Source organism: Lineus longissimus, chromosome 18 (genome assembly GCF_910592395.1).
Source record: "Lineus longissimus chromosome 18, tnLinLong1.2, whole genome shotgun sequence".
Lineage (NCBI taxonomy): Eukaryota > Metazoa > Nemertea > Pilidiophora > Heteronemertea > Lineidae > Lineus > Lineus longissimus.
Window position 1 is genome coordinate 4,174,184 of NC_088325.1, and position 27,691 is coordinate 4,201,874.

At 38.0% G+C, this 27,691-nt stretch overlaps 1 protein-coding gene across 2 annotated transcripts in view; it reads left to right on the top strand.

Moving 5' to 3' along the window:
- Nucleotides 1-27,691, top strand: part of LOC135502519 (neural cell adhesion molecule 1-A-like) — a 111,690-nt gene that overhangs the window by 14,146 nt on the left and 69,853 nt on the right. The gene's annotated exons all lie outside the window — the stretch shown is intronic.

Genomic DNA, 27,691 nt, shown 5'->3' on the forward strand with positions numbered 1-27,691 from the left:
TTGCCCAACAGTAGTAGTAGACATCTCAGTCACCTGGATCTTTTCGGAAGTGAAGCATCATGGCTCATGCTTTACTGTTTGAGCACTTCCACACAAATCGATAGTATTCCTGGTCAATATCAATGACGATATGGTGGAACACATGACATACCTCCAGTCTCATAACATAACAATAACATAACACTCACTCAGTCACTGTCGCTCTGACATTTCTGACGACTATTCTACCAGTAGCTTTATCAAAAGGCTCAAAATCATCTGGTCATTTGGCCACAAGTTGTAGAAATTATAGTCAGACTAAGCATATTCATCAACAGAACTCAAACAGGCTACCATCATGCCATTCTCACTTTTAACCACAATTTTTTTGAGACACGCTGTGCATTAAAATATTTTTACAATATCGCGTCGTGCACGCAATTGCCGCGAAAAACGGCTTGATTAACATCAAGTGATCCAAAACGTCATAAAAATTAATGAGATTTCTTCGAAAAATCACCACATTAAGTGCCAAAAAAGAAATATTTAGGAAACCGGGTGCTCAAATGTTTTAAAAGATATGAATTCATTTAGGATTGGTCAACCACTTCGCAAAAAATCAATTTACCAAATATCGCCGCAAAGCTGGAAAATATCTTTGAGTGAGGTATGTTCAGCGAAGATTGCGAAAATATCATCTTTCGAAAAATTGATCAAACTCGGTTGATTTTGCTTGGAATTTGATGAAATAAACACCAATTTTTTCTTTCAATAACTAACAATTTCGCCATCTTTGATCAATCGCTCTCCCCGAACAGTCGTGCATGCTACAGAGGTTTTAGTCTCTGCCACAAATATGGCGCGAGTTAGTATCAAATGTTTACCGATAGGTGACAGTAGCAGCGTAACGCAGAGAGAAACGCTCTTTTGGCGCTGTGAACGGGGGCGCGGCCAACTGACTGATAGCCTACTAGTGGGATAACATATGCTTACCACGCAGAATACCCGGGTTCGAGTCTGGCCTATGCCAAGCGTGTTTACTGCGCATGCGCGTCGGTTGTTTAGTTACATGTTACAATGAAAGATGTCGCTGAAAATCGGTTGCCAAGGATGACAACTTCCTGTTGTGATTGTTGTCATTGTACAACGAGCAAACAAGTGTTTGCCGGTTGCTATCAAAACAAACTGTCATCGTTTGCGCATGTCCGTTGCCAAGATGACAGGAATTATGGGTAATGACGTGTATGTATGTTCAGCACCCGGTAACACGGCCATATTGACGAGTAAGCATCGAAGCATTATTGGCCGGTAAAACAGGCAAAAACAACATTGTAACAGTCTCGCTAGCTAGTATGGCGAAATGACAGATCTCCAAGTGCTTTCCCTAATGATATGTGAGCTAGGTGATGACGTCATGGCCGGGAATTTTGAACTACTGGTAGTCAATGCTTCAGAGAAATAACACGATGCATGTGCTGCATTTAAGGGATCAGTTGTGTGTGTGATTTACCAGTGTAGTAAGTGGAATGATGTTCCAGTTTGACACCATGTGGCGCCACTGTAGTATTGCTCTTTACTGTGGAACCAAGTGTTTTTTAGAGGCCTGCTCTTGGAGCTATTATTAATTTTACGAGTAAACAAATACAAGATGGCCACTGGATATTTATTAAATACAGATAGAGCACATAGAATTCCACTCGGTTTGAAAGCTGAGAGGCAGCATCACATCATTACTCATAATCCCTCTTCTGCTAATCCCAAAGAAACTTTGTATGTTAGAATACCGGCATTGAGGGAGAATACATTTTTTTGTACCTAAATCTCTTTATTTGTCTGCTGATGTAACCATTTCTGGTGATTCTAAAAATAGTGTTGTAAATAATCTTGGTAGAAATCTAATCTCAAAGATGGTGGTTAAGTGGGGAACAGAGCAGATATTTGACCTTGACGAATACAGCCATTTTTCTACATTTAAAGATATGTGGCTAATTGGGGAGGAAAGGAATGACAGGGTTTTTCAAGGTATTCAATCAGAAAATCTTAGAGAATTAAGATCGGGAGTAGCTGAAGCTGATGTCACTTGTGAAACAGCTAATGAGAAAAGACACTAAAGGAAGTGTTTGATAAGAAGTACAAAATACCATTAGATTTTGAATTATTCCACCATCATGCTCCATTTTACAAGTTTCCAATTCAACAAGATGTGATTATTGAAATAACTTTAGCACCAAAGGAGGAAATCATAGTCACCGCAACCACAGCTAGCATGGGCTACAAACTTGAAAATATTTGTTTTGAATACGACACGGTTACTAATAAGATGATTGCAAATCAACTGAGCAACAGGTAAAACTCTGGTTTCTCGATATTTTATGATTGGGTAGACCATTTTAAAACAGTTAATGTTACTGCTAATGAAACACTGATTAATGAGAACATCAACTTTCCAAGAATGTCAATTAAAGGATTATTGTTATTATTTGTGTCTGACTATGTAGATGGAGCTAGAGATTCAGAGAAGTTTGAAAACCCTAACATAAGTAAAGTACAAATCACAATTGAGGGTGTTGCCAATCAGGTGTTCCCAGAAGGAATGAGAATGATGGATCAATGGGAGGAGATCAATAAACACTTCATGTCTGAAGATTTGAAGAAAACTCATGACTGTAACATGACAATGGAGAAATACTATGGTGATTCAAATCACTACGGTCTTTGGTTGGACCTGAGAACTACTGAAGACAATAGATTACACGGATCAGGAAAGAAGCTCCAGAACACAAAAGATGGTATTCAATTATCTATTACAAAGAAATCTGGAAAAGGACAATACAAAATGCACATATTCGTGGTTTCTGATGCCCAGGTAAACATCCAGAATTCTCAGATTGCTTCACTGCAGCACTAAGGTGCTGCAAGAACAGAGTTCGCTACAACATTAGATTTTCATCCTAATTAAATGGATACACCTGGAAAGAAAGATATCATAAATACACTGTATCAAAGTTTACTGTTGGCATCAACAGCAATTGGTTACTCTATGTTACTGAAAAGGTTCTTGAGAATCAATATCGGTCCCCCAAGTCAAGCCAACCTAGAGGAAATTATTAAACTGGGTGGAACTGTAGCTATTAGTAATGGAACATTAGAGTACCTTTACGATCAAGGAATCCTACCCAGAAATATTATGAAGTAAGAATAATTTACTTAACTAAATGGTAACTGCACTGAACATCGATTCCAGCGACTACCCGGATCAGAGTACAAGTGATTTAACAGTCAATCTCAAGACTGAAATTCAAGATGCATGTAGCATCACTTTTGCAGTAATACCTTGTACATTTTACAACATCAGTGCGGCCAGGGAGAATAACCGAATCAAAGTTAAGGGGTTTAATGTGGAAGAGATTACGCTACCAGATGGTCTCTATGACCTACAGAGCTTTTCAAAAGTATTTGCGGAGAAGTTGAAAGAAAATAGTATGAGTCGAGGTGCTGTCAGATTTGACGTTGAAGAACCAACAGGTAAGGCCATAAAGAGAAAAAATGAGGAGCATTATCAGATCTATTTTATTGGTAAAAGCAATGAGTTATTTGGCATGAAAACAGAATGGCCTTACCCTTTAGACAATAAAAGTAAGGATGATGTTGTAAGCGAGAAACCCATCAATTTTAGACCAATTAACCATTTTGTTTTTCACTGTAACATAATCGAATCTACTAGTGTATTAAGTAATGGTGAAACATCTGATGTGCTAACCACAAGACCAATAAAAAAAGCTAATTTTGGGGATTTAATAGCATACACCTTTGAGAAACCAATAGCAATTCCCTGTAAACCAAAATTCAATAAGCTGAATATTCGCTTAACGGATGAAAAAGGTGACATCATCGATCTTAATGGTCATGATGTACAGTACCAATTGGTATTAACACATCATTGAAATTAAATTCGTTGAAATTAAATGGCTGGCATTGGCATGTCATTTGGATCTGCAATAATCAATGGATTAGCATTTACTGGATCTGGTTACCTTTTCAAGTCACTAGATAAAAACGGTTATGAAGCTGAAGTGAAAAGACATGATTTGGCTCAGGAGCAATTACAAAAAGCTTCAACCGAATGGGAGGAGCATACAAAGAGTACTATTGACTTTGTTAATCTTGAATTAAAGAGAGAAAGAGACGCTTCTATTGATTTTAACAATACTGATTCAGCACTTACTGTTTACAATCATTTACATCCCGATAGAACTATAGTACTACCTCAGAGACCACAATTAAATGATTATTACCAACCTAGTGATGAAATGAAGAAATACGAGTACCTATGGATTATCCTAGGACTTAGTGGTTTAGGATTAATAATTTATTATTTTACTAGGGTTAGAAAGACTAAGACCATTGATGAGAAGCGGGACTAAGATTTTTGATGTGAAAGAGTAAATCCAAATGGATGTTGTAGTCTAATGATCAGTTTTGATCCTTTTTTCATCTTAAGTTCTTCTATGTAGTACTGTCTTTTCTCCTTAGGAATAACACTGTTTTCTTCTAAGGCATCTTTCATGGCTGATTCATCCTTATTAACAAAATAATACTAAAATTCTTATGTTCTCTCTGTAGTCCTTGACAACTGAATTGTACTTCTGAACTAGTAACCAAACAGTAAGATTGTAGTGCCTGCCAGAAAAGGCAAGATTACATAACTCGGACACCTTCTTTTTTGTGTCTCTCAAATTAGCACAGTCATCAATAAGGAATAATGTGTTAGAACCAGCAAAGGTCAGAGTAGCAAATTGAAGCACAAGGTCCAAATTACTGGCCACCGCTTCGGGATTAACTATGTAGACGCTCTTGTCTTGGTAAATCCATTTCCTGTCATATGTCTTATTGTTGAAATATGTTGGACAGAAAATGACTATGTTTTGGAATTTGTGTCGATACTCCTTTTCTAAGAGGCCAAGGGCAAAATATGTCTTACCACAATTGGTGACACCAGAAATTAGCATGTTATGTGGCTCGTAAATAAATACTTCACCCATTTAAATGGATGTAAAGGATGACACACAGCAGTATCTAAGGGATTTGTACTACAACCCCGAGAGTCCCGTGGCATACAGTTCTTTGAGTAAGATGTGGAAACAGGTCAAGGAAGATGGTAAACTTATTAAACAAAAAGAAGTTAAAGAATTTCTAGAAACACTACCAACTCACCAACTACACAAACCGGCCATTAAGAAATTCACCTTCAGGAAAACAATGGTATCGTACATCGATCAACAGTGGCAAGCCGACCTGGTTGACATGCAGAAATTCGAGAGTAAGAATAAAGGTTTCAGATTCATTTTAACAGTCATAGATCTATTCAGTCGTTTTTCTTGGGCTCTAGCAGTTAAGAGTAAGAGGGGAGAAGAAATCAGAGACACATTCAAATTGATTTTCAGGACTTCGTCCAAGGAGCAAAGCTCTAGAGAAGCAAAACCAGAAAATATCCAGTTTGATGACGGTACAGAATTCTACAACAAACACTTCAAGGAACTCTTAACAGAAAATGACATAGAATGGTTCTCTACAAAATCTGATAAGAAGGCAGCGGTAGTAGAAAGATTCAACAGGACTCTTAAAGAAAAAATGTGGCGTTATTTCACTGCTAAGGAGACAGACAAGTGGATTGACGTACTGGATGACTTGGTCAGTGGCTACAACAACACATTTCACTCATCAATAGGTATGAAACCTGTAGACGCCAGAAAGATGGAAAACGAAGGAGCTGTGTGGTACAATCTTTACGGTCTTCAAAAAAACCTTTGGTGATCCAAAGTACAAAGTAGGTGACAGTGTAAGAATTTCAAAGTACAAGTCCATTTTCGGTGAAGGTTACATGCCCAACTTCACTGAGGAAGTATTCCAAATCAAACAGATCATCTTCACTCACCCTATCGTCTACAAAATTGAAGATTATCATAAAGAGGAAATTCAAGGATATTTCTATGAAGAGGAATTGAGTTATGTTCCTAATCCTGACCAGCTAGAGTACAAGATCGAGAAAATCTTGAGGTACAAGACCAGTAAAGGCAAGAAATATGGATTAGTGAAGTGGAAGGGATACAGTGATAAATTCAATGAATGGTTACCAGTTTCTGAAATAAAGTCTCTAAAGTGATTTAAGTCACAAGAACAAGTTCGAAAAACGCAATTAAAAAAAAAAAGTCCTACTAAGTAAAGAAAGAAATGGAGGGAGAAATATTTAATGCTATTGTCAATGTGTATCAGCAACAACCTATGTATCAGCAGCAACCTATGTTTCAGCAGCAACCTATGTATCAGCAACAACCAGTAATTTCAGGACCTACTGTGTTTTGTGTTAAATGCTACGAAAAGAATCCTGAAATTAAATTTGGAAAGAACAGACGTAATAAACTACTTGATTACTGTAAAGAATGTGGTTCAACTGAAATCAAGGAATGTAATAAATGTTATGAAAATAAATTACTAAGTGATGGTGAATTTGGTAAAGATGGAAATAGAGGTAACTGTAGATCATGTTTTAATTCATATTACAAAAAGGATCACCTTGACCAAAATGGTAATAGAGACAGACACAAAATTAGGGTTGGTCTTAACCGCATTTCTAAGGGAGAGAGTACTGGTAATTCATCATTCAATCTAGGATGTACAGAAAGTTTCTTATCACAGTGGTTAGAGTACCAGAGGAGTCTATCTCCAATAGTAGAAGAAGAGTTGGATCATGTCTTACCAATCAAGGAAATCAAAGATAAACCTGAACTGTGCTTTGCTTGGTTTAACATGAGACCAATGGAAAATACAGAAAACAGACAGAAGAGTGCTACAGTAGACTACACACTATTTAAGGATCAATTGGATAGGTCAATGGATTTCATGGTAAAAATGAGAAGTGAAAACTGGTTTGTCTCTCGAGACCAGAATGTGATACCAGATTGGAAAACAGTGATATCACAGCATTTCGGGGATTATCTTTGTGATGAAAATATGATTTTGCTTAATAAATTATCTAATTTGATTAACAACATGAGAATGACCCAGAACATTAACATATGTAGTATGACAGAAATGATAAACGAGATGATTAAGTTGAGTAATAGACTTAATAGAAATTTACTCTTTGCAGTGAATTGATTTGACTTTGTCTTTTGACTTAATTAAATGAGCATAACTTGGGGTTACACTAAAAGACCAAAGAATTGGAAAGATAGGTTAGAACACTTTTACAAAAAACTAGATGAGCTTGACAAGCAAGACGTGGAGAATCCACCAGTTGTGGAGAATCCACCTTCTAGGCCTAGGAGATCTACTTCAGGCAGTACTTTGTCCTCAGCAAAAGAGTTGAGCTTTGATCCAAGGATAAAGCCCTCTAATGCTAATAGTAATAAACTTATTTCTGGTGTTGATTCTAGTTTTTCACATTAGTTTTTTTAAACTTAATTAAATGGAAGACAGAAGTAGGCTTTATCCTGATTTGAGTAATAAACAGAATACCGGGACAGTAAACCCGGACTACGTCCAGAGAGTTCAACCAGACCCTCAGTCTTTCAGGCTTAATGCAATAAGTGATGTTAAGAAGTTCTTTGAGTGCGAAATTGAATGCAGGAGAAAGATATTTTTAAAATACAAAAAAGCTTTTGATGTGATTACTGGCATATACGGTGGCCCATTAGGGACATCATGTTTTTTTTTAGATTCAAATACGATTTTTTTTTCTCGAATTTTCTCCACGGAATTAAGTATTTTCTCCACGGAATTAAGTATTTTCTCCACGGAAATAAATACTTTTCTCCACGGAAATAACATTTATCTCCACGGAAATAACATTTATCTCCACGGAAATAAATACTTTTCTCCACGGAAATAAATACTTTTCTCCACGGAAATAACATTTATCTCCACGGAAATAAATACTTTTCTCCACGGAAATAAATATTTTTCTCCACGGAAATAACATTTATCTCCACGGAAATAAATACTTTTCTCCACGGAAATAAATACTTTTCTCCACGGAATTAAGTATTTTCTCCGCGGAAATAACATTTATCTCCACGGAAATAAATACTTTTCTCCACGGAAATAAATATTTTTCTCCACGGAAATAACATTTATCTCCACGGAAATAAATACTTTTCTCCACGGAAATAAATACTTTTCTCCACGGAATTAAGTATTTTCTCCGCGGAAATAACATTTATCTCCACGGAAATAAATACTTTTCTCCACGGAAATAAATACTTTTCTCCACGGAATTAAGTATTTTCTCCGCGGAAATAACATTTATCTCCACGGAAATAAATACTTTTCTCCACGGAAATAAATACTTTTCTCCACGGAATTAAGTATTTTCTCCGCGGAAATAAATAATTGATTCCGCTGATATGATTGGTCCTGCATTTTAGAGGACGAGGTCAAGGTGAAACTATTAACCCTTAAACCCCAACCTTGCGGTAGGCTCGGGAACCAAGCTGTACAGGCGCTGCCCGCTGGAACACGAGGCCGCTTGTCAATCCCGTTTGACATTGTCAGATCTGACTATACGTGTATAGTGTTGGCATGAAGACTGTGGAAGATGTAAGTAACACGATGATTGTCAGATTTGATACGTTTTGAATCATAAAAATGCAGTTGGTAGCATCTTTGTAGAGTGGCCTAGTATCAGTGAAGAAAACGGTACGTGGAGACCCACTGCCGATGTTATGTATAGCTAGCTACTGCGCGCGATAGCTAGCTATACATAACATCGGCAGTGGGTCTCCACGTACCGTTTTCTTCACTGATACTAGGCCACTCTACAAAGATGCTACCAACTGCATTTTTATGATTCAAAACGTATCAAATCTGACAATCATCGTGTTACTTACATCTTCCACAGTCTTCATGCCAACACTATACACGTATAGTCAGATCTGACAATGTCAAACAGGATTGACAAGCGGCCTCGTGTTCCAGCGGGCAGCGCCTGTACAGCTTGGTTCCCGAGCCTACCGCAAGGTTGGGGTTTAAGGGTTAATAGTTTCACCTTGACCTCGTCCTCTAAAATGCAGGACCAATCATATCAGCGGAATCAATTATTTATTTCCGCGGAGAAAATACTTAATTCCGTGGAGAAAAGTATTTATTTCCGTGGAGAAAAGTATTTATTTCCGTGGAGATAAATGTTATTTCCGCGGAGAAAATACTTAATTCCGTGGAGAAAAGTATTTATTTCCGTGGAGAAAAGTATTTATTTCCGTGGAGATAAATGTTATTTCCGCGGAGAAAATACTTAATTCCGTGGAGAAAAGTATTTATTTCCGTGGAGAAAAGTATTTATTTCCGTGGAGATAAATGTTATTTCCGCGGAGAAAATACTTAATTCCGTGGAGAAAAGTATTTATTTCCGTGGAGAAAAGTATTTATTTCCGTGGAGATAAATGTTATTTCCGCGGAGAAAATACTTAATTCCGTGGAGAAAAGTATTTATTTCCGTGGAGAAAAGTATTTATTTCCGTGGAGATAAATGTTATTTCCGTGGAGATAAATGTTATTTCCGTGGAGAAAAGTATTTATTTCCGTGGAGAAAAGTATTTATTTCCGTGGAGATAAATGTTATTTCCGTGGAGAAAAGTATTTATTTCCGTGGAGAAAAGTATTTATTTCCGTGGAGATAAATGTTATTTCCGTGGAGAAAAATATTTATTTCCGTGGAGAAAAGTATTTATTTCCGTGGAGATAAATGTTATTTCCGTGGAGATAAATGTTATTTCCGTGGAGAAAAGTATTTATTTCCGTGGAGAAAAGTATTTATTTCCGTGGAGATAAATGTTATTTCCGTGGAGATAAATGTTATTTCCGTGGAGAAAAGTATTTATTTCCGTGGAGAAAATACTTAATTCCGTGGAGAAAATACTTAATTCCGTGGAGAAAATTCGAGAAAAAAAAATCGTATTTGAATCTAAAAAAAAACATGATGTCCCTAATGGGCCACCGTAGGCATAAGCCATTTCCTTAATTTTGCCAGCATTGCAGCTGGCTCTGTTGGTGTTTCCGCTCTAGCTGGTGTCATCACGGCTCCGATAGGTTTAGCTCTGGGTGGCGTAACAATAGGTAGTGCCATTATTTCATCGGCCTTAGGCTGGGAGAAAAAGAATATTCTAAGGAAAATTGAAAAGCATGAGAAGATAAGCATGTTGGCCATTTCCAAACTGAACACAATCAATGATTTGGTCAGTAAAGCCTTAACCGATTCTCACATATCTACAGAGGAATTCGGTTTAATACTCAAGGAGAAGGAGAAATACATTTCGATGAAAAATGCCATTAGGAAAAAACAAAGGGAGACCAATTCCAATGTCGATGTAGAGTCTCTCAAAAAAAACCTTTTTAGAACAAGGAAAAAAGATAGCTCAGACAGAGAAACTAAAAGTTCAGTAAATCAAACAGGACTAAATAGTCCTAATCCTAATGTGGTGTATCACTATCACTATCACCATGACTTCGGTGTTAGGGGTGAATTTCCGCCAGTGCCACTACCATCAGCGCCACCATATTCATTAGTTTAAGAAAGATTTTGCACTCAAGCGAATTTTGAATCGCTGTAATCTATGTAGCCTTCATAATACATTCCAAATGGTAACGTTCTTATTCCATCTTCAAGTATGAACCTCTTATCATCAAAAGGACTGAGGCTTTTTTTGTCAACTTCTTCCAAATAGATTTGGTGTTTATCTGATCTTAAGTGTCTCATCTTGTGGTAAAATGACATACTCTTTTCAGGACAATCAACATAGTCATCAAATGAAATATTTCTCTTTACTACATTCTTGGCAATACCCTTTAATTTCTTAGAATCGTAATCTTTTGTCCTGTAAGCATACATCTTACTTCTCAGGGCAATAAATTCAGTCATCTCGACTCCTCCTAACTCATCCTTGAAATAACCTGGCACCTTCTTCTTACTGGTGTCATAGAGTGGATGATCTTTTGGATAATTACTGAAGTCAAAATAGTGTTTCAACTCCTTTAAGTCTTTAGTTAAGTCATCAGTATTAATGTTAAGTACAAATGAATCTGTATCTAGATACAGTAGTTCAATATTTTTCTCACCAAAGTACGGTTGAAGAACTTCATAATAGAATTCATACATTAATAATTTAGATAATTCAAGTACTGAAGCTCCTATGTAGATTGGTTTGTTGAATTTCATTGATGTTTTCCTCATGCTAATAGCAGCATTCTGTTCGTCAAATACGCATATCGATGAAAACCTGGGATTGGCTATTACACTCCTGGCTCTCTCCCCGTCCGTTACCAATTATATTTCCACCCTGTTCCTTACATTCTCACAAGTCTTTCCGTAGAAAGCATTATTCATGAGCTTGAAATAGTCTTTCTCAAAATCAGTCTTAGAATCCATACGTCTTTTAGTATTAAAATCAATGTATGGTGCTAACCACTTTGATTGTTTAAAACATATCACCGAATGAACCCTCTTAAGTACCATTCCGTGCTTGAGGTAAAATTGTAGCATTCTGTAATGCACTATGTTATTAGATTTATCCTTTTGTGTTAGTATTAGTTTCTCTACATTTGATCTTTTATCATCGCCCAGTAACTCTCTCTGGTAAGGACTTAATTCATCATCTTCAATAAAGAGAGATTCGGGACAGAATGGAAAGTTCCTTGACTTAAATTTAATATTTCCTGGATACTCCAAATCCACCTCTAAGAAGTAGCCTACTTCACTATCACTTGGAATTGCCATAATCTGCTCTTTACTAATAACATTCATGTTAAGTGGATCAATATCTATCATTTCAAAACTACCATAGGGTTGAGGTTCCATCATGGACCATCCGTAAAGATTGTTAGCATCAATGTACAGGAGCTTATGACTCTCATCGGCCTTGACATGTCTTGTTCCCATAACACCCGAAATTCCACCTCGTATTGCTTTCTCAAAAGTAAGTAAGATGTTGGTATCAGTCAGTAGTTCTAAGTTTATTCCTGTGTACTTCAAACCAGCTTGCCAGGTTAGGCCTGGTGCCGAGTAACAGTGACATGGATCTATCTGAAAGTAGTTCAAATTGACATCCCTGAATTTCTCAAATAAATCAGCTAAAAGGATCACATCAGTTTTGAGGTAGAGGTCAATGAACTCACCGTGATTCCTGATCTTGAAATGATCCCATATTACCTTAGCCTCATCATAGGCAGAATCAGGTGCCATTTCATTTTTCAATTCGTCAAAAAACATAGACTTTTCTAGGTAAGTGACATTGTAGCTTTCATGTGATGTGTAAAAAGAGTAAGGTACTGAACCCTCCTTCCTCAATAGTTTAAAATCAATGGTATTTGGGAACTTCTGTCTCGTAATTTTAAAGTCATCATCCAGCATTGATTTGGTTATGTTGTCTAAACTGGACTGCAGGAATCTGTACGAGTCCAAAAACCTGAAACAACCGAACTGAAATGAGATGTATTCCTCTGCTGTTTTGGCAAGTAATTTCAGTTTCTTGTACTTCGGTAGTTTAGTCATTAAGTCTTTAATAAACAGGTGTGAATCATAATTACTAAGATTGTGAAAAAATACTGGAACGAACATGGCTTTATTTTCATTCAAATTGCATGAGCTGTGAGCAGCACCTCGATATCTACCACTGTAGTGATCGTGATCCTTGACCTTGTCATATCCTAAAGGTTGATTACAGTAATAACATTGTGTTTCTAATTGATATTTCTGCCAGTCTTCATCTGTCATTGTTAGAGGAAAGTTACAGTTCAATAAATTAGAGAATTGTTCTTCCAGCCTGATTAACCAGTTACAGAACACATCTACAACATCAGCACCCCTGTGAGACACACACTGGCTACTGTAAAGTTGTGGGTAGTCTGAGTGAACATAAACACCAACAGCTGATGCATGTTGTTTGAATAGCTTCTTTGAACTCGGTTCTTTCATCATAGGTGGCTCTACTGATACTACTGGTTCGCTTATTGATTCAAAATCAGCATAGATTACAAATGGAACTCTGTTCTTGAATGAGTGTTTTTCAAATTTAAGCTGTGACCATTTACTGTTAGGTGGAGGCAGACTGATCTTACAGTAATCGTGTTCTCCACATTTCTTTTTATGATTGTCTAGTGTAGACTTCCTGTAAAAGTAATTCATGCATCTCCTGCAAAGATACACTCTATGAGCGAGTGACCTGAAGAAAAGATTGATGTCTCTTATGTACATGAAATGGTCCTTGAAATAGAGCAGATCAATGACATCATCATCGTCATAATTCTTGGACAGGTAGAGAGGTTCTAGTTTTGCCTCACAGGTGCTCTTAGCCGATTCATTCTGCAATTTAAACACATTAATTTTGAGATTATTATCACTCTCTATCTTAGTGATATATATTTTTGAATACATACAGGAAATGAGTCTATTTTGATATCAGTAGTTTTCGAACTCTGTTCTCGTGACGAAGTCATTTCTAGCATATCAGTAGTGATATTGAATGTACTCTCAGGATTTTCTTTTAGATATTTAGCGGCCAATAAAGACCAGAGAAAACATTTATTGTCATTCGACTCCACATTGATTACAGCTTTTGTTTTAAATGGTCATTTAGTGTAATGACTACCTTTACACCTCTTGTAAGAACAGATGGTCATGTTACAAGACTCTATTTTGTTCAGTGTAAGTCCAGACCCTTGAAAGTACCTTTCCTCAATCTGTGTCTTAATGTAGTTTAACTGGTTGGTTATGGCATAAATTGCCTGGTTCCTTGAAATTATGTTTTCCATTGGAGACTGTATGGGGTGTGTTACACTTTCACCTTGACGATCAAACTGAGCAAATACTGATATGCTTATTTTGTGATGGTAATCATTGAGTTGAAATAATACCTCCTCTAATTTCTCTCTGTATTCATACACTTGTTTAGCTTCTCTGTCAATCTTTAAACTAATGGTGACTACAGGCTTGCCAAATTGTTTTACTATTTCTACTCCACTCACTTTCTTTATGCCATCTAGCTCATTTTCCTCAAATGCAAGTTTCTTATCCATACTTTTAGTGATAAGTGATGGGGCTCGGGGTTGAGCAATAGGGACATAATCCGGATTTAATTTGGTCAGGTGACCTTTGGTTATCCTGTGAATGGCCATATTATTGTATGATATGTACTTGTCACATGTAGTGCAAAGTATTTTCTGATTCTTATCAGTCAGTCTATTTATTAGACTAAAATTTATTAAATTCAATAAATCTCTTGAATTAAATAGAAATGGACTTCATAATCAGTGAACAAGAATGTAATGAAGCCAAATTTGAGTACTACTTAACAGACCAATTAGACATAAAATCCATTACTTTGAAATCGATAACCTTTTACAATTCATGGTGGACTGGTGATAACGTTCCGGGTATTACCGAATTGTTAAAAATGGAAAATGACTCAAGACAACAATCCGATTCTTTCTATGTCCCTTTTGATGGTCATTTCAGTTTGTCCGAACTTAGCTCCTTTATCAATGAGCGTATCAAAAATCCTGCAGGACATGTTAACATCAGCTGTGACAATAACAATTATCTTATCATTGAACTTACTGAAGACAGGTTGTTTATGTTGAAAGATTACTATCTCGGTGATGAATATTTTACAATAGTAAACACATTTTTTGCTTTTAAACAAACTAAATTCACCAAGAAAGGAAAATACTGCTCCACCAAGCCACTTAACTTTTACAGAAAATAACTATTCTTAAGATCAAATTTGGTTGACAAAGCTAAGACCCTCTACAACAATAAACCATCTGACATTTTCTGCATCATACCTGTAGAAGATGGTGACCAAATAAAAATGCTGCGATACGAACCGAATTGTAAGAAAACGATAAATAAGTGTACTAATCACAGAAAATTCGAAATCACTGATGAGAATGGTAATCTAGTTAATTTCAGAGGAACAGAGGTTTCTTTAGAGTTAAGAATAGAGTTAAACTCTTGTGGTGAAGACAAGCACCTCGGACCACCTGATGAGATCATTCCATTAAAGGAATAGTACATTTCTTCTCTTTAACTACAGGTTTAACAAGAGGGCTAATTGACCCCTTCCTGAGTGATCCCTTCATGACTGCTTCATTCAAGCCTGATCGCTGCTCTTTACTTACTTTTTTAGGAAGTTTCTTAAACATAATAAATGCTGCCAAAATAATTGCACCTAAACCTACATAGACATAGGTATTACTGGTAGATTCACGCAGTGATACATCAGTATTTTGAGATTGTGGGTCTTCTTCCTCTACTTCTTCTTCCTCCTTTTCCACAACTCTGTTGTTTGGGGAGGAGTCCTGTACTTTAAATGTCGTCTTATCCTTTTTTATCCTCTTAAATTCCTGAGATCTTCTACCCATTTCTCTAGACCATGCTAATTGTTTCTCTGATCGAGGTTTCTTAGACACTGAAACTTTAGTAGTATCAGTTACAGTTTCAAGTTCCATTTATCTTGGCCGAATTAATTCGAACTCTGTTCTCATGACCAGGTTAATTTAGTCTTCTTTATCATCACTACCTGTAATATTTAGACTTTCATCTATTGGTTTGTCACATTCAGAGACAGTCATATTTGGTGTATTCATATTTGGTGTATTCATACCCGATGTATTCATTGATGATTCCTCATGACAATGGCCTAAAGTAATAAGTGTTGTTGAAGCAAGTGCCGTCAATGGTCCCATTTTGTTACTAAACCATCCAAGCCATTTGTCAAGTTCATTGGTAACGATGTAATCATTTCTGAGGTCATGGTAAAGATCATCCTCGTCATCTATTGGTAATAACCACCTTGATAATTTAGTGTAAGCTTTAAGTACTGTCTTACCCAAAGAATCATTAAGTCTGGCAGCCATCTTTGTCATGTAGATTCTATGGTGTTTTAAGAGTTCCTTTTCTGTCATATTATCTAAGTCATTTAAAGTTAGTTGTGTATTAAGTAAATCCTTGCTTTTCCCAGTTGCAACTAAAATTTCTAAGTCTTGTTTGGCTTTAAGGCCACTATCAGTCAAATAGTTCAAATTTTGTTGATTGCTACTTGAACCTTGTTGATTGCTAGTTGATCCTAGTTGGCAACTAGAATTGACTATTCCTTGACTAGGAGTAACTAAATTTGAACTATTCAACTGCTTGTTTGAAACTTGTTGATTTGTAGTGCAGTTCTGTTGAAAGTTAGTACTGTTCTGTTGGTAACTACCAGTGTTCTGTTGGTAACTACCTGTGTTCTGTTGGTTAGAAGCCCCGACTCGAGCTATGCTCTCAGGACTGCGTCCGACTGGGTTTTGATTGATAACACCAATATGTTTCATTTGTTGTTCAATTACAGATGATGTCTGACTATTCATTTGCTGACTGTTCATTTAAAATAATAGAAACATGAGTGTTAAGTGCAAAATGCTGTTTTCACAAGTTTATTGCACTTAACACTAGCTGGTGCTAACTTAATACTACTGATGCAGTTAATGTCTCGACCTGCACTAGCACTCAATAAAACGTCAAACTGCTTGTCAATATCCTGGTCATATTCCTTCTCAACCTTGTAATTCTGGAAGAAAATACTTTGAGTGAAATCATACCATAATCTCTCCAAATCATTAACTCGCTCCTTGTTGGTTAAAAAAAGGTCTAAATATTACATAATCAATTTTCATCGTTTTAAAGGCTTGGTGTAAAAATACCTTGTAGTTAATTGTGACCTTCACACCACAGTAATGCAGAAATCTAAGGAAAGCATAGTACACTAGTCTAAGGTTAGTGATATTCTCATCTGTTAATTGGGGTTTACCAATAGCTCTGTTGATAAATTCAATGGCAAGAAACCAGTCATATTCCCCACAGTGAAATTCAACAAGTATGGCCTCGCCATGTAACCCCTTTTCCCGTAACTTAGAGGGGAGAGTGGCAATACCCATTTTTAAAGCTAAGTGGACTGTACTTTCATATCTCTGCTTACTAAGACATTTTCTGTGACTTGAAAAGTAGCACTGTAAATACACTTCCACAAAGTCCTTTAAATATTTGAGAACCGATTCAGACAAACGTCTCCATCCAAGCTTTCTAAGAATAATGTCAAAATAACGAATCTTGTTGTCAATCTTGATCTCAAGATTCTTAAAATCATCATCGTAACTGGTTGCATTACAAACAATGCAGAATTGATACTTCACAGTTTTAGCGGCGTTCCTGGCTAAATTTAATTTTTTTTGATACTCAAAAAGTGGCCAACGTTTGCACTTACGGCAGAATTGGGCATTAGTTTTGGTACTGACGTCATATTCTTTCATTCTTGGCAGGACTACTTTGTGTGTCTCAGTAGGCTTATCAAATTTCCCACTGTCATAATTCTTGCTGTCATTTTCTTCACTGAAATTTCTATCCATGGCCCTAGGACGAATGAATCCTTTAAGATTCTCATTGTTCCACTCACTAGAATAATAATCTTTTAATGAGATGTATTTATTCATATTTACATGATAATTATTTTTTAAACATTGTTTTTGATAGAAGGTCACCTAAGACCTTTTACGTGATTTTAAGGCTTTAACACCCCCAATTAAACCATAGATTATGGAGCTCACAATAGCAATAACTGCTGTGATCAGATGTTCAGCTAGAAAGCCAACAGCAGCACCAACTGTTTTCAGGAGAAATGAAACTAAAGACCCTATTATTCCAGGTAAAGCTGCAGCTGATTTCTTGGCTAGTTCTTTCAACCATTCAGCCAACTTCTTAAGACCTTCTTTTACTTTATCTGGTATTGATGGTTTTGGTCCTGGCCCAGGTTCTGGTGTAGGTCCTGGAGTTGGGTCTGGTCCTGGAGTTGGTTTTACAGATTTAGTGGCACCACTTAAAGCACTACTGATACTGAGACCTAGAGTTGTAAATGTCATTACAACAGCTGTTATTATGGCGCTAATGGTTACACCATACGTCTTAAAAAGTAACTTTATTCTGTCCTTTAGAGGAATAGTTGAATCTGGTTTCTTTAGAACATCAACAATTAAACGTTTAATTCTTCTAGTTTGTGACTCACTGTCATTGTCTAACCTCCATACCTTTGACATTTCCTCATACAATTTGTCATTTAGTTCATCTATTTGCTTTTTCAACTCCCCCGTATCTTTAGCATCTTCTTCTACATACTTTACATAGTCTCTTGTTAAATTATGAAGTTTATTTTCTAATTCCTCTATTTGCATGTCCTTATCCCTCTTTACTGCAGCTAGATCATCACCAGCCTGTTTTAACCCTCTAAGTTCTCTCAAGGCAGATTCAGTAAAACCCAGTGTTTTAAGTTCATCATCATTAGAATCTATCAGTTTATCTATTGGTTTAGTTGAAGTGACAATCTCTTCAATTAAACCATCCGTTTGAGTGGATGCAGATTTAGGTTCCCCTCCTGGTGGGTCAGGTTCAATCATACCTTTTAAATAATTAACAAAATTAGTACCAAACTTAACCTTTAAAGTGTTTTCAGCATAGAAGCTTCCATCACCCTTAGTTAAAGGAATTAACTTTATGTCTTCGCCATCCTTATTAGGATAGGCCGTGCTAAATAAAAATTCGTTTTCTAGTTTATCTTTTATCAAATTACCTTCATCAATTGTTTTCGGATGGTAGTAAAGTTTGTTTCTAGTGTAAATAATGTGTGGTGCAAGATTACTCAATTTTTTCTTGTCATATTGCCATTTTGTTCCTTCCAATGCTGTATCAAGTTTACCCTCTACTTCATCGTAATTAAACTCCTTTACCATCAATTCAGGGACAATACTTCTTACTCTATCTGGAGTTGTAGTGAATGAAGTTTCATCAGTTAAGTTACTAGTACCTGTGTTGTATGTTGTGCCGTCATCTTGAAAAATTCTATACTTTGTCCAATCAGGAAGATCATCCACATCAGGATCGAAATTAGGATCGTAATCACTCATTTCATAACTTTCACCTCCTTCAGCCATAATTACTCATTTATCTAACCATAAAAACAATCAATGTACCAACAACTGAGTAAAGCATGAATTTAATTGTTTCATGAGTATCATCATCCCTCTCAACTTTGGTGTCCCGTTTAGTAGTAGGAGTATTCTTTGATGTTTCAGTTGTTTTTGGTGCATCAACATTACTCTTTGGTGTATGACTGGTCTTGACAGTATCAACACTACTCTTAACTCTTATTTTCTTAGAACTATTTCCTTCCATCAGTGGTGGTGGTAAGGTCTTTTTGTGGTTAATGTCATTCTTACCAGGTTTAGCATTTTTTGGTGCTATTAGAATGTTATTATTGTAGTTATCCAGCTTACCAATAACGAGTACCATATTTGACCCTATGACATACAATCCTGGTGCTATTACATAATCTAGTCTTGTTTGAGTGTCACTCACTGCTTTTTGGTATCTTTGAATTGAAGTGGGAATATCAGGATGTTGATTAATCGAGTCCTTTAATAGTTTGTTAAATTCCTTCTGAGCATCCAATTCTGTACCCGGTACTCCAATTATTGGTGTTCTGGTCAACGCCTGAGCACCCAGAATACAGTAAACATATGTTCTTATTGTGTCATTCAACCTCTCTATTCCAGGATTAGAGAAACCATTTGATTTAAATATCATGAATTGTTGATAGGTTTGACATTCATTTTGTGTGATTACATCAAATACATTCTTGTGTCTCCTGACATGATCCTTGATGAAAGTATCTGGATATTTGAAATTAGCCATTCCAGCATCCCAGTCTTTACTGAACATCGGTGGCATTCTATTTTCATGAACTTGCATGAGGAAGAAATTGATTTTAGAATCATTGATGTAATATCCAGGATCAGTTATGTTCGGGTTGTAATCCGGTACACTCCATGACCTCCAACCACCGTTATTTTCAAACACTGAGAAATCATATTCGTCTTTTAAACCAAATTCACTCAATAACCCTCCTAGTTTCCTACGGTTAATGTTATTGTTTGTCTCATTGAAATCACTTTCACCTGGAATTGGTATCTCTAGATTCTTCATGATCTTCAATATTTGATAGTAAACATGAAATCTGTAAATTGACCTTATCAATGGGTCACTGTGATTCAAGTGATCATCTATTGAAATACCACAACCGGCAGTAGCAAACCAAACAGCCATGTTAAATTGGATCTGGTAAAACGATAATGGATTTTTTTCCAGTCGCAGACAGTCTTTCTTATTTTTCAGGCTCAAAAACCCATGTGTTATCTTAGTTTCTTGCAGGCGGAAGAAATTGTTACTGGTAACAGTTACTTCTAGATTAAAGAAGTCATAGGTGAAGTTACTTTTATGTTGATTTGCTATTGGATAATACTTTATTACTCCAGAAGCTGATGAATAATTATGTTTGGTTTTAACTTCAGTTTTGGATAATGAAGACAGTAAAAAGGCCATTTATTTTAAGGAAATAACCCATTGAGCTGTAGTATTCCCTAAGAATGATAATACTGGGGTGGCTGGTTCTTAGGGGTTTTCTAGGCTATTTTGAAGCCTTTTTTTGAGACCAAAGGCCTGTAAGGGCTTTGGTCAAAAGGGCTTCAAAATACCTAGGATTCCTAGCAACCCAGTATTATCATTCTGACATGTACGCAAAGTATAACAAAACCTCTCATCTAAGCAGAAGTAATGTGCTCTTTTGAGGGAAGGGTTCAAATCCATCGGAAACGAGTTTAATGAAACGCCCAAGGGCCATTGCGCTCACCGTATAGATATTTGGTGGTTAGGAATTCACCCTGGTTAAGAAACATGCTACATGTATATAGTATATATAGGCCTAGCTCAAACCAAAGTCGGTATGACATGTGAGCTACCATAAAAATATCATCGAAAGCAAGTCACTTAATATCATTGAAACAAGTCACTAATATTAAATGTAATGTCACATTTTGTGCCTTTTTTAGTCTTGGCCCCCTTGGTGGCCACGTCGGGAATTGGATCAGACCGAAATTTGATGTCAGAGGTTGTCTGATTTAGGGGGTTATGTGTACAAAATTTCAAGTTCATAGCTTCAGCGGTTGAGAAACTTGCCAGAGTTACCCTCAAACGGCCAATTTACGCCATTTGACATCTTCGACCTTAAAATTTAGGTCAAATCGAAAACCCATAGGATATGTGATGTATCCTTGCTCTGAGTACCTACCATAAAAATAAAATTGAAAACAAGTTACTATTAAGTGAGATATATCCCTTTTTTTTTTTTTTAGTTTTGGCCCCTTGGTGGCCAAGTCGAGAATCAGATTAGACCGAAATTCGGTGTCAAAGGTTATATGATGTATGGAGTCATGTGTACCTAATTTCAAGTTCATAGCTTTATCGGTTAAGAAACGCGCCATAGTTACACTCAAACGGATAATTTACTCCTTTTGACCTCTGTGGCTCTGAAAATTAGGTCAAATCACAAACCTGTATGATATGTGATGTATCCTTACTAGAAGAACCTACCATAAAAAATGTTATCGAAAACAGGTCTCTCATAAGAGAGATATCACACTTTTTAGGTTTCCACTTCTGGCCCCTAGTTGCCAAATCAAGAATCAGATCGGATTGGAATTTATTGTCAGAGGTCACCTGACCTGCGGGGGGGGGGTGGGGGGGGGGGGTCCTGTGTACAAAGTTTCAAGTTCATAGCCCCAGCGGTTAAGAAACGTGCCACTGGTTTTGAAACAGAATACAACGACGGACACAGCGGTGTTGTTTCAACTCCCCTACGGTAAGCCAAAGAGCCTAAAATGAAAAACGTGTTCAAAGGAATTTTGCGGCCGCGACGAAGTCCCGAATCTGCGAAAATCGCCGTGACGTAAATGACGGTTACCACTTGCCTCATAGATGACGTTAATAGCAATATATACAATGCTCATGCTACACACGGGCGCCACCTACCTGTTCGTTGGTGTCGTTCCAACTTCACAAGTATGGACAACCACCATGACATATGTGCAACTTTAAGAGGGTTCAGATCGGTCTCAAAAGAGTGTCAGCAAAACTACGTCCACCACTACAGGTGGCGCTGAATGTCACTGGGGAAATTTTAGCAAGAGAGACAGACGTTTTAACTCCATCCTCGCGGATTGGTGGTTCTGGCACTTTTTTCATCAATTTTTTTTCCAAGGCACCACTTTTGGGGTGTTAGGGTTCCAATCTACTGACGAGAATTTATTGACATGCACTTGAAAAATACTAGTCATACAGACCACGCTTAATTCTTCATATGATATTTTGAATATAAAGATGTTGCAACCTCCCCACCCTAAACAGTGCAAGGAAATTGTTCTTTTTCAAATGGACTATTGTCAGTTTAACCTCGACCAGACCTTTTTTCATCGCTGCGTGACCGCATACGTATTACCCTAGCCCAAATTAGCGCTGACTATTGAGATACCGATACACTATTATTCCAGACACGGCTGTACATGTCTGAGGTCCAGATATTCTCCATGCTGAACTGGCTCTACTCGACCTAAATTGGCATATGTTGACAATTGGCTGTGAGCCATATCGTCATTTGAGTGACTTTGGGGCCGCTTATTGTCCCCATCGGATTGGCTTGAACTGCTTTCAGTTGTGCTCTGGCCAGATTGTCCCTGGATGGGGATTGTTAAGTTGCTGTCCTTGTCTTCAGGCTCCGGATCCTGTCTCTCCTGACCGATTTTCTTCTTGCTTAAGACATCCTGCCCGAACTGCTCATATGGCGTTGCGTACTCCATTTGATGATCCTGAGGTTCGAGAGGTGGGTTTTCGCCCGAATCATTTTGCAGCCTTCTCGAAGGACTATCCACGTAGTCGTAGGCGTATACGTCTACTTCATCATCAGAGCTTGTGGGCTCGTTCCCAAGGACTGCGCGTACTGGATTGTGATGCCCTACAGCCATTGGCAGTGCAGCATTCTGGTCGGGCGGGCGTTTTGGGTGAAATGCATCATTTTCGTATTCAGTCCCAGTATTCGCGTTGGGATGTACAGAGCTATTTCCGGCTGTTTTAAATTCAATCCTCGTATCGTCGTAATCTGCGGTGTCATTTGACGATAGCTGATTCACCCTGATTCTTGTATCATCTTTATCTGTGGTGCCATTTATAGGTCGAAGACTCTGCCTCGTCCCCCATCGCGCCAGTGCATGTTTCCTGCGGAAGTAAAAACAGCGTTAATAGACCTGGCAAATGTGCTTAAATTGACGCAACCAATAAACGTGGAAGTACGAGTAACATGCTACACTGCGACTGCATTCACTTTGAATAAACAGAATTGTAGCGTTTAGTTTTCCTTAATATTTTGTCACTTTCACGCGACTTGCGGGTTCTCGTCGCATATCTTGGGCTCAGGAAGTGGTACTTGCCCTTGCCTTTCGCTATTAGAGATGTTCCCCCGTCGTAGATGTGGCGCTTGACTTGCATGAGGTCGCTTCGTGTATTGATATCCTGCGGTGTTTTGATTGTATATCTTATGTGATCATCGAGAAACCAGTGTCTGTGACTATGTTTCAGACTGTACAGTATCTTACCACAAAACAAATACCGCAATGGTGCCTGCTACAAGTACAATGACTCCTCCTACTACCACACCGCCAACAAGAGGAAAAACTGTTAAAAAAAACAATAACCGCATTTTGATTAAATCTTCATCAGACTTGGCATTTTTAGTGAGGAGAGCTTACAGTAAAGATGAATACATTTGCAATCGACTTGGTTTCGCAGTAGCCTTGGTCATCTTGATCCGAGCTACTGAGGTCAGACTGATACCAGATATGTTACACTTTATGCATGCTATTTGTTAATAATATATGATCTCGGAAAGCTTTGCCGTGCAACACCATAGCCAGGAATGTGACGAAGACAAAAGATTTAATTAGCTAGTGATAAAAATGCAGGTAACCAGTTTCTGAACTCAGACCAGTTGGAGCAAACTGTCTGGTTGGCGAAAAACTGCATCGATATACTGTCTCAGTCACTGCGAATCAAAGTGGTCTGTTTGTTGTGCTTTCGCTACCACCAGCTGCATTTAGTTCCGAGTGCATGATCAACAGTGTGCGAATGGACGAAGAAGATGAGTTTTCGCTTGACTTCGTCGCTGGTCTAAGCAGGTGATTGCCAAATTATCAAAACTGACATTGCCAAATTGTTATCAAACAGACAAGGTCAAATGGCAACTTAATCCGAAGGTTCTATATTCTGTCGAGCTTCTACATGTATGATATAATAGTACAAATAAAAACAGTAATTCTGGCTATACGAGGGATTTAACACATGACCCCGTGGCTTAAAGCGTTTTCAGCTCTACAGTTTTTACATAATTTCATAAAGTCCCGAGTATAGCCTAGCATTGGCTAACATTAAAATGAGTGCCTCTCTTAACCTTGGAGGGTTAACTTTATATACACGGATAATTCAGCGCAAAGAGGATTATTCCGATAATTGTTTCGTATCACGTAATAAGCCCCCCTTCTTAGGCGGGGCTCTTAAGATACACGCGTGTGCGGGAGTAATGACGAGAAATGACGAGAGTAACTTGCATAGACTACAATCAATTTTTTTTGGTTTTTCAAAATGGCGCTCAATTAACTCCGTTTACTTTACGATTTCTCCGCGCTCTTCCGGTGGTGGTTGCTATCCCATTGGTTGAAATTAATTTAAATCTTCATGGGAATTCGCTACATATGCCTAAGAAATTGGCCAATTATATTAATATTTTTATTAGGGAAATATCCGTCCTAAATATTGACAGAAAAGGGTGGTTTATTTCAATTTTGTGTCGACATGGTCGAGGTCACGTGACATAAACAAATCAATCTAATCGCGCACAGCCGTCCAAAAACGGCACAAATATGCTTTTCCAGCTTAAAACCACACTGACGACTAAGTTATATTTGTCTACTGCCCAAATCTGAAGTATCAAATGAATCACAAACTAGAACTAGCTCTATTTAGCTATAGTTGCGTGATAAATTCGGGTTAGCGACATTCTGCACCCTAGCGGCCAATAATTAAACTACTTTCAGCCGTCTGCTCCGGTCTCGTCAGGGAGTTTTTCCCAAATGTACGCGATGATGACGTGCCCCTTTAACAGCTATTTTAAAATGCGTTTCCAAAATGAATGCATGAAGACAACCCATTTGTGTCGTATATCACTGGAAACGCCCGATTCCCCTGATTCTGCAGGATATTTAATCGGGCATTTTATTTCTTTAAATAAATCATAAGCGTCGCATTTGCTCCTAGGCCTAGCTCTGTTCACCATCCCAAATGGCAATATTGCCAATTGGGCCGGACAATCACGAAAACCCCCAAATGTTATAAATTTCTTCCTGAATAATTCTTACAGTGACCATTCCCCCATGAAAGACAGTTGCTTTGGTCAACCATTGAACTTTTGAGATATGTTGAATTTTGCACAAATCAGCGAAAAACGCACCAACTGGCACTGGACGGCTTTTTAAAACGGGGCCGACGCACATCCCAAGTTCAGTGTACACATACGTCGGCAACAACAGTAAATTCGTAGTTTCTTGTCAGCCGCCTATTGAGTAGCGCCTCTAGGTTTCAGAAACTCCAACAAAACATGTTTTTGCCAAAACAACTGCTAAATCAACACTGACATACTGTGAGAACCGAGAAATCAATGATTTTAGGAACTACGGTTAGGGCTTGGCCGCGCATGAATAGGACTAAGGACAATCACAATGTATTACCAAAACAAAAATGTGTCGGAAGGAACTATGGATGGCCCCAACATGGGGGTTTGGGGGGTTTCCCCTCCATTGTACTGGGTAAAAACGTTACGCTACCGTAGGGGGGTTCGGGGGTACTCCCCCGACCTAAGGGGGCTCACTAAGTCCTTGACTTTTCATATGAGGGATCAGCGTACCAAACTGCAAGTCGCGTCAGATAGAAACGAGCATTTACAAGTTACATGTGCATTAGACTGAGATCTCAGAATATGATCTGCACGCGAATAAGGCATGAGGTTTGCACTGAATGCGATGGCGAGGTCGCCTATACTTGCAACTCATGTACTTCAAATTCGAGCTCCATTGACCAATGCCGAACCACATATTGTTTGTTTCTGAACAAATTTAAAATGAGTTTTCTCCTTGATTTCATATGCATGGTGGTTGATGGATATAGATATCATTCAGTAATCCAAATGACCCATCTGAGATCAGGCTTCTTTTTGCTCCATCTAACAAATCCTGTCAAAAACCAATACAACCCACTGCGAAGAGCGATTGTTCCTACTACTTGACACACCCACCCAGCGTACATGATTGTGTTGTATAATTCAATAAAACAGATTTAAAGTGTAATGAAATTACAACTTTCTAACCCTTTTGTGTTTGAATATCTTATACCAATTTTACGCTTCAACACATACTGCTTAAGAGTGGTAATTGTGAAATTTGTTACACAAGCAGCGGTAGGAAAGATAATTGGTATATTGCGTCGCCGATCGCTGCAATGTGCTATCTATTCGGTCGGCAGTCTGGTATAGGCCATCTTGACCGGCAATGTTTTGTCACCGCCAAATCACTCATCAAACCCTTGGCATTTTCCGCCACAGAAGCTTTTTTTGCCCAGGCAAGTCGCCTCGATTTTGGACCAATCAGAACAACGACCTCAGGAACTGCAGTAGTAGGCCTACAGGCGCGGATCCAAGGGGGGGGGGGCGCACCCGGCGCACGCCCCCCCCCCCTAATTCCGGCACGGTGTAAAAAAATTATAGCCCAAATTAAGCTTAAACAAGCTTAAACGAACGAGCCAGTGCAGCAAACTTTCGTACACGTTCACTCTCATATAAAACATGACCACACCCCTTGGCTTTAGCGCGAGAATATGTACACGCCATGATCCCACGAAGGATCTTTCCCGCCACAATCGGCTATCTGTGCAATGGTCAGCTGACAATGGTCAGCTGATGCGAGACAGGTAGCCTAATCATGGCGGAAAAACGAAAGTCGCAGTCATCTCTCGTCGATTTATTTGCGAAGAGTAGAAAAAAAGTTGGAGTGGATTAAATATTCTATATATTGTGTGACTTAAATACGTAGGCTAAATGGTACCTAACCAGATTTGACCTATCTTGGATATACATTACCTCACATGACTTTACCTGTCATCTAGCTGTCCCTTGGTAAGTGAGCCTTTAGAATATGCATGATTTCTGCATCAGCATGACCAGATTCTAAAAAAACACGCTCATCTTTGAAAAAGAATTTTCAACCTTCTTTCATAAATCACTACCTCCTTCAAACCACGTGCCTTTCCTTCAGTCGGACTTTTTTTCAGAAATTTTTCAGGCAGTACCGATCTGTTCCTGATGATTTTGCAAACAAAAAACACTGAAAATGGGGTGTGAGTGGTGCTTAATATTTGAAGATCAGATGGCAGGAAATCGCATATATGGAGTCTTATCTTAAAAATGTTTCTGGGGGAGCCCCCCCCCCCCCTCAGACCCCCGCCGTCGCTTCGCGCCTGCGGCGCTCGCAATTCGGGCTTCGCCCTCAAAGTGCGCCCCCCTTTCGAAATATCCTGGATCCGCCCCTGGCCTATCCGATTCGAAGCGACAATACGATTTGAAATATCCAATACAATACGACTTAAAATTGTGATAATTCATGTTTTGCCATGATGCAGGGGAAAGAGGTAGATAAAAAGTACTTTAGA